The sequence below is a fragment of the Falco cherrug genome, chromosome 2, assembly GCF_023634085.1.
Source record: "Falco cherrug isolate bFalChe1 chromosome 2, bFalChe1.pri, whole genome shotgun sequence".
Lineage (NCBI taxonomy): Eukaryota > Metazoa > Chordata > Aves > Falconiformes > Falconidae > Falco > Falco cherrug.
In genome coordinates, this window is record NC_073698.1 from 62,035,369 (window position 1) to 62,047,757 (window position 12,389).

Genomic DNA, 12,389 nt, shown 5'->3' on the forward strand with positions numbered 1-12,389 from the left:
TACGTTAGTTTATGTAAGCTAAGACCATTAGGGTTTTTTCTGACAAAGATGTGTCTTTTGGATTGCTGACTACAAATAATAAGGAAAAATGTGTGAGGAATATGCAAAGGCAATCATGCAGTTAATATTTAAATACCCAAAGAAACAGCTAAATCAACCCCAGAACTCATCCAGGCATGGCTCTCACCTGAAAACCGGAGATACTTAAGTCTGTAGAAAGTCTATAAATGTTTCTTCAAGAAACATTTGCAAATGTTATGTTGATGCATAACCATACAAAACCACAATAGAAAAAGCTTTTCAGCAAGTGTAGCAAAAGGAAGTTCTGTGCAGTGTACAAATTTAGTTGTTGATTGCTTCTTAAAAGGAGATTGCATTGATTTCACACTCCACCTCTAATATTGTTACATTTGTGCATATTTTTTTTAATGTCCCCCAAACCAACTTCATTAAGAAACTCTGGGAAACATTTGTAGAATATCTTGGGGGGAGGTTGGGGGGTTGGGGGGGGGATAAGAAAAAAAAAAAAAAAGAAAAAAAAAAGGATGGGAAGTCCACTCCTCATACAGGAAAGGGAAGAAAGCAAAATTTCTCTGAAGGTTAACACTGTGCAGCAAAAGCCTTTTTGTACTGCATCTTTGTACTTCATCAGGGCATTCTCAAAGTACAGACCTGTTTAAACAAAAACTCTCCATGACATTACTTGCTTTTCCCTGTTCTTAAATGTGTTGTTACTTAAAAGCTTGATCCCAGCAAAGCAAGCTGGGGTTCATGACCTGGTAAATGGATATTAGACAGATCCTCAGATAATTGCTGTAAAATTACTGATGTTGCAGCAGCGTACCATGTGAAAAAGGAAACAATAAAAGAAAATCAGTCTGTCTATGTGAATGAGCAAGTTCATTTCCTCCTGCATTTTTGCTACTGCAAAATCACTATCACCTATAGAGTACAGAAAGATTTAAACTGATATTCTTATTGACTGGACTTAACATGACACCAGACTATCTCTTCTGAAGCATTAAAAAAAAAAAAAAAAAAAAAAAAAAAGATTAAATGAAAAAGAAATAATTTACAGTTTCTTACTAGAAATATTTTTTCTCATTCCATTGTACTGATCAAACTGGAAAATGAAGTATGACTTCTTTCCAGGTGTTGTCTATTATTATTATTATACTTAATAGCTTTCTCCCCTTGTGTCTTCTCATGTAAGATGTTATTGAGTATGAGATTAATCATACACTGATCTGACACCAAAATTAGAGAATAATTCAATATTTTATATCCAATATAACTCATCTTCTGAATTGATCCTATCCACCAAATCAGCTGCTTTCTTCGTGTTTTGGTTTGTTGTCTTTTTTTTTCTTTCTGTTTGTTTAATATTAGACTCCTTGGAGCCTTTTATTGAGACTCTTGAGACAGAGCTCTGACCTTACAGATCCAGATCCTGGGTAGGGGCTATTCTTGACCATATATTAATAATGTATGAAACAATATCAGTATTGACTTCTATTTATAACAACTTTAAAGTTGTGGAACAATTATGTTGTGGTATTATCTTTAATCTCTATTACCCACCCTCAAACACACCCTGGTGGTGTGTATTACAGTGAACAGGCTCACTAAACATGCACTGCTAAACAATTATTTCATAGCCATGTTGGAAACGCTTGTGATAAAGCTGTTCCTGGCACAGCTTAGCCAATTAAATAAACAAAAATTACAGTTTATTTTATTGCCTTATTTGCTGTATATATAGTATCAGAGGCTGTACTCAACGTACTTTTTCTTCTATTTTTTATTCCCCTGAACAAAGAAAGGTGACAGGAGAAGCAAGCTGAAGTGGGCAGAGAGGAAAGCAACTTTCATGGGTTTTGAGGGTGACAGCAAATAAGGCAATATATTTAAAACACATAAAACAGTGTGAAAGCAACCTGGAAGGAAGCTTTAAGGTCTGAACTACTGATATCCCTTGACACTCAGCTGGTTTCACTGCAGTGCTAGGGATCTATGACACTTAGCAGCTCCAGGTCTGCCAACGATTCCAGCTGTCCTGTCATGTTTAGCAAGACCACTCATGTGTGCAAGGTCTTGCAGAACCAGATCCAGGCAGTAAAAGGTGATGTAGAAAAAATGTGTCATGAAGGAGCACATCCTAGCAGGGCCAGTCTTGACTTAAGTCATATTTTCACTTCAGTATATGACTTAAAACAATATTTATATTTCTCTTAGCTGCACCTGACATATTTTTCCAAACCTTCCACTCAACACTTGGCTTCAGAAAAAGACGCAGCTAGAAGCCTGTGTTGTAATAGCTGTATATAAAAGAATAATCTACTTCTTTTGTTTTTTCAAACCATTTTTATTCTCTTTCTAAAATTAAAAAATTAAAATAATTATTTATCTGAAAACAGATGGATGTAAAGGTGTGTTGTATAGGGGCTCTCAGGCTGGCTCAGCATCTCTTTGGTGAGCCATGTGTTACTGTAATACTTGTAAGGAATTGCAGTAGAACCATAAGACATTCAGTCATAGTTTTCAAATGTTTTATTTTGAAAAATTAGTGTCACATGCATTCAGCAAAAGCACACCTGTTTAAACGTTGTAGTTGTAACATTCCATAAATATTGATATTTAATTATTTTACAGAAACATAGAAAAGAGAGGTATTTTTAGGTAAAGCCTTTGTTGTGAGAGATGTAATAGTGTTAATAGCATGTTTATAGCTTTGGGGTGTTTTCTTTCAAGAGAAAAAAACACAACCCTAAATTTAAATCAGCATTATAGGTTTGGGATTCTGGAATTGGTAAACCCATATAAATTCTAGTTCCCCACATAGGGAGTGAAAACAAGGGGGAAGAAAAATCAGATTAAAACCCAGTTTCACGGTCTTTCATTTTGATTTACAGAACATTTCACTCAGTTTATCCTTTTTTCGGTTGCAAGACCATTTCATGGAACGTCCACGGCAGTTATGAAAGACAGAAAATGTTCATAAACACTAACTAGTTTGTACTAAAATGAATATCTTTGGTTTTAGCAACTGAAGCTGTTAATTTTTTAAACAAAATCTACTGGTGTAGGCATATTAAGAAGAAACCTTTATAGTTCAGCATTTATCATGTTTATTATCATGTTCATGAACATTATAATGTTTGTGAGTCATGAAGACTCATGTTTGTACATTTCATATAATAATAAATGTCTTGCTTGCAATTTAAATTTGACCTCTTTAAGAAACCTATATGTTTTCTTCCCATAAAAGAGTTCAAACAATATCACCACACATAATCTTTTTTCTGCTTAGCAGTCTCTGAACAAAGCTGAATCCCCAACAAATTTTAGGAAGTTTATGTGCCTAATGGTTTCACAATGTCGTGTTCTCTTTGAAGAAAATAAAGTTGACTAGGCAGCACTTTGGTGTAGTCACAAGACTGAAATCATTGTAATCAGAAGGAAACATGACTGTGGCACAGCAGGCACAGAGAAATTATATTTCATTTACTATGTCAGACACAACTAAAAAATAGAAAACCTGGTCTTCCTTTAAAAAGAAGAAATAAAAAAGTGATTATATCAAAAGGTTCAAAAGGTTTCAGTTTTGTGTAGAAAACACTTTTTTGTTTTACAAAAAGTAGTGGAACTGAGCATTCATGACCAGCTGTAGCCAGTACATCAGAATTTATAGGGCTTGTATCAAGAAGCTGCTTACGTTTCTCTATTGATTTCTAATGCAGCCTGGGGGAAAAAAAAATCCCAAAATCCACTCTGAAAGACCATGTCTCAAACCTATATTGAATATGCAGGATGACATAAAAAGTTATATTAAAGTCAGCAAAATACAATGATTCTCAAAGTTCATACAATACATACCTTGAAAGCAGCTGTAAAATGAGATTAAAAATCTGTTGGTTTGATTGACAAGAGAGATTACTTTGCAGGAACAAATCAAACTTTTCCCTATTTAATGCCAACTAAACAGAACTCATTCTATTCTGAAACTAATTTTACACTAAATAATAAGAATTCTGACAAAAAAAATGGGGAAAGAACTTTTACTTTGTATGTAGTGCATGTGTGAAAAATCTTATGCTGTTATTTGATTAATCTTAGTATTTCAATGTACAATTTTTTTCAGAGAAATTAGTTATATTCATAATAAATATACCACTGTTAATATTTTCGATTTCTAAAAGAAACAATATGCTTCTGAGTTTCTGTGCTTTGATACTCAACTTCAAAAAAATGTTTTTATCTGAACTTTTTTTTCATTTACATTTACTCCACTTTCCTAAATACCTTTAACCAAATTTCTACTGCCTGTTTAATTGTATCAGAAGCATTGGGAATGGGAGCAGGAAAGGGGCTTTTCATTCCAGTCACATAGATTGCTTTCTCACAAACACACACATGGAAACCTACTCACAGATCACTCGCAAACAGGACACCATGACTACTTATAAATAAAGATATATATATATATATAGATATAGATATACACATATATCTATATTCCCAATGAGGAGATATTTAAACTATCCTTATCAGAGGATCTCAGCTGGTTTTGGGTATAAAGAGAGGATTAAATACCCACTCAGGGTAGGAAATATGCATTATACAAGTGTACGTTACTTCGTATATATATACATAATCTTGCCTGTATAAAACCACATGCATGTACACATATGTAAGCACATATACACATACATATAGAAACATCTGTGGGTATGTGATGAGCCACGTTGCCACAGTTAAATAACTGTCCTATCTTCAGTGACTACGTAGAAATATTTTTTGTCACTAAAAAATATCCATGGGGTAGTTATTTTAAATTAAAGGAAGTTAGATTCAGACTAGATATAGGAAGAAATCTGTTATGATGAGGGCAGTGAAACACTGGCACAGGTTGCCCAGAGAGGTGGTAGATGCCTCATCCCTGGATACATTCAAGGTCAGGCTGGACAGGGCTCTGAGCAACCTGATCTAATTGAAGATGTCCCTGCTCACTGCAGGGGGGTTGGACTAGATGACCTTAAAAGTTCCCTTTCAGTCAAACTGTTCTAGGGTTCTATGATCACCTGGTGAGTATAGGCTACATAGCCCACTGCTGGTATTTAAGATCAGTCAGATCCACTCACGGCAATCCAGAAGGGTAGGAAAGAGATGAACCAGTCTGCAGCTAAAGGAAGAACCCTGATATTCCCCTCTGCCATGTCTACCCAAATTGCATGTTGAAATTAAACACAATTGTATTGAACAACAAATGTTCTAACCAGTAGGTTAATCAAACAGGCAAAGGTGAATGAAATACTGATTAAATAGTAAGTATTCTAGAAAATGCAGTCACTCCAGAATTCTTTTTTTAAAAAAAGGTAAAATGATTAAAGCAAGCAGTATTTTATAAATTTTCCATTAAAGATGTCAAATGAAACTCAAAATGAAATTTTATTTAAACATACCTTTAGTGTGTAATAATCCAATCACAGAAGTTTGTTACATTTACTATAAAGTTCAAATGAAAAAAATGTCCAAAAAGGAATCATATAAAGGTATCACAGCTGTGCGTTCTACTTCACTATCATGGATTAAAAATTCCTTGAAACCTTGTTTCTAAACAAAAGTCAGCGGGAAAAGAACAGACTGAAGAGACATAGTTTAGTGACACCATTCATTATTAAAGACAAATTAAATGCAAAGACCATGTGAGAAACTAGTGCTTATTTCAGCAAGTCAAATGTGTGTGTGGGGGGGGGGGGGTTGGGGTTTTTGCTTACTTTTCTTTTTCTTCATAATGATTCAGGCTTCTTTCTTGCATATCATTTTGTTTCATGGTTTAAAACAAACACCTCATTGGCTGGAACAAACCCAATGCTTATATAAAATGCATCAAGGAACTATTTTCTTCTGAATATAAGAGAAGCATCATTGTCAAAAACTCCCTGCTTTTCCTGACTCTTCTCCAGGTGACTTTGCAATCCTGAATTATTTACATCTTGACAAAAGCTGTGATACAATTCCAGAAATTTTACAAGAGAATCTATCCAAAATTTTCCACCTCAGTCAACAAGACATATGATACTCCCTGAGCATAACAGCTTTCCTGCCAAAAAATAAAATATGTTTCTACTTACTGCCAACCCACCTGACTCTACCTAGGTAAACTCCTTGCCAAGTCCATCAGCCTTTCCACCCTAAATTTTAAGTCTATTCATTCTTTATCAACTTTATATGCATTCCCTTACCCTCCAAATCATGAAACACTGTTTGATGGACCTAAAATAAACTAAAGTTGTATCTCTCAAAAGTGGGGCAGAGGGCATTAATTATGTGAATATTGGTCTTGCTGTATGAAGTATGGACTGTAAATGCAGAGAATGAGATCTCATTTGGTCTGAATGGATTTCCCCTGACTGACAGTGATCTGTGCAGAAGACAGACATTGGTGTAAGAGTGCCAATACATTGGAAGTAGGAATGTTCCCTCAAAGAAGGCAGGGAAACAACCAGCAGTTGCCAAACAGCCACTCTGAATGACAGCCTCTGCTAAATTCGAAGACCAGGTCTCCTCAAAAGGCACACTGCGAAAATTTCAAGCTAAAGATCATCTTTATACTTGTTTAGTATATTCCAAGAACCTAGAACAAAAGGACCTTTGCTAATGAAGTTAAAGCAAGCAATGTTTTTTTCCCTCTGGCTCCTTCCCATCTATTACGATTATGATCTCTAAACAGGCAGGAAAGTTTCAAAACCCGTTTTTCTTTTGCTTTTCCTTTTCATGGCTGTTTAGCTCAGAATCAGGAGAACACTCAGGAGACTGATAGTACTGCGTAGGAAGCTAGAGCAGCTAAACACAAATGGTGGAAAAAATAAACTTAGGAGAGTAAGATCCTAGTACAGTCAGCTCTTGCTATTTAAAAACCTGGTTACAGACAGAGAAAAAGTTGCAGAATCAACTGGGTTACTTAGTCTGGCTTGTAACCTTACCTGCTGGTTGTAAGCGTTGACACAGCTTACAAGAAATGTCGGTGCTAGGAGGACAGGAAGGGAGCAAAAGCAAAATGATAACAGAAGCAAAATAAGGACAAAAAGAACTTTGAAAAGCAAAAGGCATGGAAAAGAGAATTTTATATGGGCCAAAAGGAAAAGGGCCTAATCTAGATACAGCCTACCCCACCTAAATGTAAGCATGTAGTTAAGGAGACTTAGTTGAGTAGTAAGCTCCCTATGCAGTCAATCAAGGGCATCAGATACCTTCAAAGCAGTCGTATACTTATAGATTAAATCTGATGCTGTGAACACCCCTCCTGAAGAGAATCCCCTCCTGTTTTCAGTGACTGGACCTACAACTTCTGGGCACCTGAAGTGGATGACATAACTTCTCATAAATAACTCTTTGTGATGGGACAGTTCCTCCTGTTCAAACAATTTGACAAGAAACAAAGAACAAACTCAAAAAGCATAACTGAGATTGTACTTCAGGAAGTTTCAAAACAGTCTGAATTTATCAATGAATTTATATCATAGCTCTCCATATGGCTAGCATGCAAAATACTTAACAACAGTTTAAAATTTACTCTTAGTAGAGTGAAGCTGTTTTGCCCTACCTTCAAGTAATTGAACCAATCGCTTCCCCCCACCCCTGACAAATTCAGGCGTCACTTTGTTTCTAAAAGGTAACATTGCAGTACAGTTAGGTCCCTGTGATGCTAATTTGTCAGAAAGAAAGTTTTAGATAATTTTCCAATGATGGCAATCCAGCCGGCCAAATCCTTATTGCACAATAGTTCATGAGTTTAAATTTATCTGCATATATATGTTCTTGTGCTGTCCATACACATTTTGTATATGTTATTTGTAATACTCCTACTTATATTACAGGTAATTAAAACTTTATTTTCCTTTCATGTCTTCTGTGGGTATGAACACTTTGATTGATGTTCTGAACAGCAAATTAATCTCTTTCTCATAGTAATGACAAATGAAAAAAATGACCTATTTTTACAATAAGATTATTTATTTTCCAGAATTCATTTTTATTGCTTTCTAAGCTTCCCTGATATCATGTGTTTTCCTCATTTCTTAAATCTTAATGTTCCAGTCTTCCATTTCCTGTATAAAATAAGTGGATTAAAAGGCAAGCATTAAAGATATAGCACATACTGCATAATCAGATGATGAAATGTTAGTAAAATGCAGGGCTGATGTTTCTAGGTGCATTTTAACTCTGTAATCTTTTTTGATCCTTTCCAGAGGTATCTGAACAAAACATTTAAAGCAAAACTGTGAAAGTTCTTGAGAAATTTTGTTGCTTGGAAAAAGCTGCACTTCTCACAAGACTTTTCTTCATTAAGCCCGAATGAAAATAATACACAAACCAATCATTATCAAGGAAAGATGATTTTCAGCTCTCCTTGATATACATGTTGTTGTAATTCAGAAATTACCAGAATGAATCAGTATCTTTGATCCTGTCTTTAAATGTTGGCCAAAATAAAATATGAGTCATTCAAATAATTTGTGAATATTCAGATACTCACATTTTAAAAATATACATATGTAAATATGGAATAATATGTTCTTCTACCTTAACTTCCCTTGGATAACTAATCAAAGGAGAACTGAAGCAGAAACTTGTTAATGCTTTTAAAATATATAACAAAGTAACTTGTAATATCTACATATTTCCAAATTTATTTTAAAACTCTTATTGTGCATGTTCACACTTTTCTCTATACTAGTACACATTTGTAATCCATTTTTAATGTGATGCCTTTCTTTGCATTAAATTTGAGGAAATACAATACGATCTTAAAGGCTACACCTTACACTATATTACAGATCTGAAAAATATGTTAAGTTTTATTAAAGTCAGAAGTCATGCCTCATAGAGCCAGGAAAGTGAAACATTAATTGTGCTGTCCTGTACATTTGTATTACGATCATGCATAAATATTTCTCTGATACAAACCTTGATATATTCAATACATACTTTGCTCATTAAATTTCTTTTTCAGTACTTTCTTTTTCTTAAATTGCTTAATATAGGGCTTTATTTATGGCATATTTTTCAGACTTACTTTGAAGGCACAATTGGTCATTCCTTGCAGGATTGTAGAGCGCAGAACATGAGTGTTTGAAAAGACTTTTTTTTCCTTCTGCACCTATTCAGTGACGTTAGGATTTAGTGAACTTCCATCCAGGCAAAAAAGAGGTATCAAAATAAAAGACTTCTACCAACACCGAGTAACCAACTCAAGGTGCCTAACATCTAATTTCAAAATACTTAAGCCTTCAGAGATGTGTTCAGTGCTGCTTTGTCTGAGCAGAGCATTCCTGAGATGACAGGACAAACTAAGCACTGTTATTTCAGATTATTAACCCAGTCTCCTGGGAGGTATCAGCTAGCTGAAGTCCAGACATTGCCACTGAGCAGATGCAAACCAGGATTTTTGCCATTTGGTCAAATCTGCACTGTATTTTACAAAGGCAGAAAAAAGATAGCTCTCCAGCACAGACATGTCTCAACACCCCATAATGTCGATTATCCTGTTCCAAATCTGTAAGGTTGTAAAAAGATTTATGAAACCTAGCCTTTTACTTGAAATTGAAGGAACAGAACACCTATAAATTCAGTCAATCTGCATAAATTACCAGTCTCTAATCTTTCAGATCACACAGTCAACAACTGACATGTGGAGCAGAAAGTCACCTGCTGCTAGCCCCACTGGTAACTTTCTATTTTTCTAATGTAACTGTATACTAACACAAGAATATTAACACTATTTATATGCAGACCATATTTGCCCACCTCATTCCCACTCATCTCCTTGTCTGTTTTCTTAGAAGTGAAATTGCTTGGTTTATGTACTCAGAGTACTGGATGATTTGGTCATTTCTGTAGGCAGAGCACAAGAAGTTGCACTAAGTTATTTGCTGTTAGCCTATATGTTGCATTCACTGCAGCTGGCAACCAAACCATTGTATGCCAAGTTGTAGCAGGATCTGTCTGCAGTAATTCATTATTAATTAAGCACCCTGGGATGAGGGAAAAAAGAAAGGGCAAAAAGTGATGTTGAAAGCAGTGATACTCTGAAGTCTTTTTAAAATCTATAATGAACATGCAGTAGTTCGTGTTATGGGTACAGAGCCATGTAAGTTACCTATTTATACATCTTCATTATAGACTAAAATGAAGGATCTGAAATTAAATCTAACATAATATGTAGATTCTCAGCTTTATAAACTAACCTAGAAAACCAGGATTTATCTCAAAACTGTTCAGGACAATGAACTCCAAACTTCTGAAATCCATTAATTGCTTCAAGCATAATGAAAAACACAGTAAGAAATTAAAGCAGACATTTCTTCTATTTGTATGATGAGTGAAATGTAGCAATAGAATTGCTTCATGGGAAGCTGTTGGTAGGTAGTGGCAGTACTTAGGTTTTGTTTGGCTACGTTTAGTGTGTGTCTGTTACTCTTAACCCTGAAAACTCAATAAACTATCCTCCATATACAGAATGGTAGACGAGGTAGTGAAAAACTGCTTTTCATGTTACTTTTTATGTTGCCTTTTCAAGGAACACATCTTTCTTGAAGAATGTCACACATGAAATAAAAATACACCTCTTCCTACTGAATGATCTTCTGCAGTGTATCCATGACATGCATGTGGATTAAGAATGAGGTAGTCTGAAAGCCAAATTATCTACCAAGAAATATAATCTTAATCTCTGTGTGATTAAATGTAGCCCCATACTGATCACACTGAACTAGGACTCACTTTAAACCAACACAGCCAAGAAAAAAGCATGTGCTTTGTTGAAACTAATTAGTCACCAACATGCAGATTAGTCAGTAATGTGGACTCCTGTGGTCAAAATCAACAGCAGTAGCAATGTGAGGGCAATTAAATAATTTCAAGTGAAATTCTACCAATATATGTACTAAAGCTAAACTGTGGAAAACTGTAACAGGTTAAGACCCTAGTTCCTCCATTTTGGCTTCTAAATCATAATTCTGAACGAACAGTGTTGCAGTAGCCTTTAAACAAATGAGGAGCTGAATAACATTTCTACGAGCCAGCTAAGAAATTGTTTTTTTGGCTTTTCCTCTTTCATTACTGAACATTTAATATACCAATACAATATTTGATACACCAGCAGGCTGCACTGCCGTTTAGCAGGACCTGGACAGGCTGGAGGGTTGGGCAGAGAGAAACCTAATGAGGTTCAATAAAGGCAAATGTAAGTAAGGTTCTGCACCTGGGGGAGAACAACCCCATGCGCCAGTACAGGCTGGGGGCTGACCTGCTGGAAGGCAGCTCTGTGGAGCAGAACCTGGGAGTTCTGGTGGGCAGCAAGTTGCCCATGGGTCAGCAGTGTGCCCTGGTGGCCAAGAAGGCCAAGGGGATCCTGGGGTCCATTAGGAGGAGTGTGGCCAGCCGGTCAAGCGAGGTGATCCTCTCCCTCTGCTCGGCCCTGCTGAGGCCCCACCTGGAGCGCTGTGTCCAGTTGTTGGCTCCCCAGTTGAAGAGAGACAGGGAACTGCTGGAGAGTGTCCAGCACAGGGCTGCAAAGATGATGAGGAGACTGGAGCATCTGCCTTATGAGGAAAGGCTGAGGGAGCTGGGCCTGTGTAGCCTGGAGAAGAGAAGATGGAGAGGGGATCTTATCAATGCATACAAATATCTTAAGGGTGAGTGGCAGGAAGATAGGACCAGGCTCTTTTCAGTAGTCCCCGGTGACAGGACAAGGGGCAGTGGGCACAAACTGCAGCACAAGAAGTTCCACATAAATATGAGGAAGAACTTCTTTAACTTGAGGGTGACAGAGCCCTGGAACAGGCTGACCAGGGAGGGTCCTTCTCTGGAGACATTCAAAACCCACCTGGATGTCATTCTGTGTCACCTGCTCTAGATGAACCTGCTGTAGCAGGGGGTTGGACGAGATGATCTCCAGAGGTCCTTTCTAAACCTCAAGATTCTGTGATTCTGCAATCTATGGAGATCACCATACCTATATTTTTTAGTTTATGGTAGGTGACCAATATCTGATGGGCTCAGTTGGTTACATCTAGTCAGACCCCTCACATAACAAAACCTATGGAGGGGCAACACAGAACAAATGTCACCCTGCAAAAGACAAGAAATACTTTTGATTTAATTCTGTACAACTACTTCACTGGCACATCACTTCATTTGACAACTCAATATACAGAACAAGAACATCAGTTTTACTGCAATCAAGTATTGCATTCATATAGAGGCAAAGACGTGTCACCTTCTCATGATGTCTCATGGCAAACTGCACACACTTCAAACAATGTATATCAACAAATAGATGGTTTAGCTTCACAGTGTACATTACAGGAAAAATCTTCCGTGAC

General features: G+C 36.4%; 1 protein-coding gene and 1 long non-coding RNA gene across 2 annotated transcripts in view; both read right to left on the reverse strand.

Annotated features, from left to right (window-relative positions):
* The window catches only part of NALF1 (NALCN channel auxiliary factor 1), a 490,169-nt gene that overhangs the window by 330,032 nt on the left and 147,748 nt on the right, over positions 1–12,389 (reverse strand). The gene's annotated exons all lie outside the window — the stretch shown is intronic.
* Positions 1–12,389, reverse strand: part of LOC129735376 (uncharacterized) — a 55,866-nt gene that overhangs the window by 11,622 nt on the left and 31,855 nt on the right. The window lies entirely within an intron of this gene.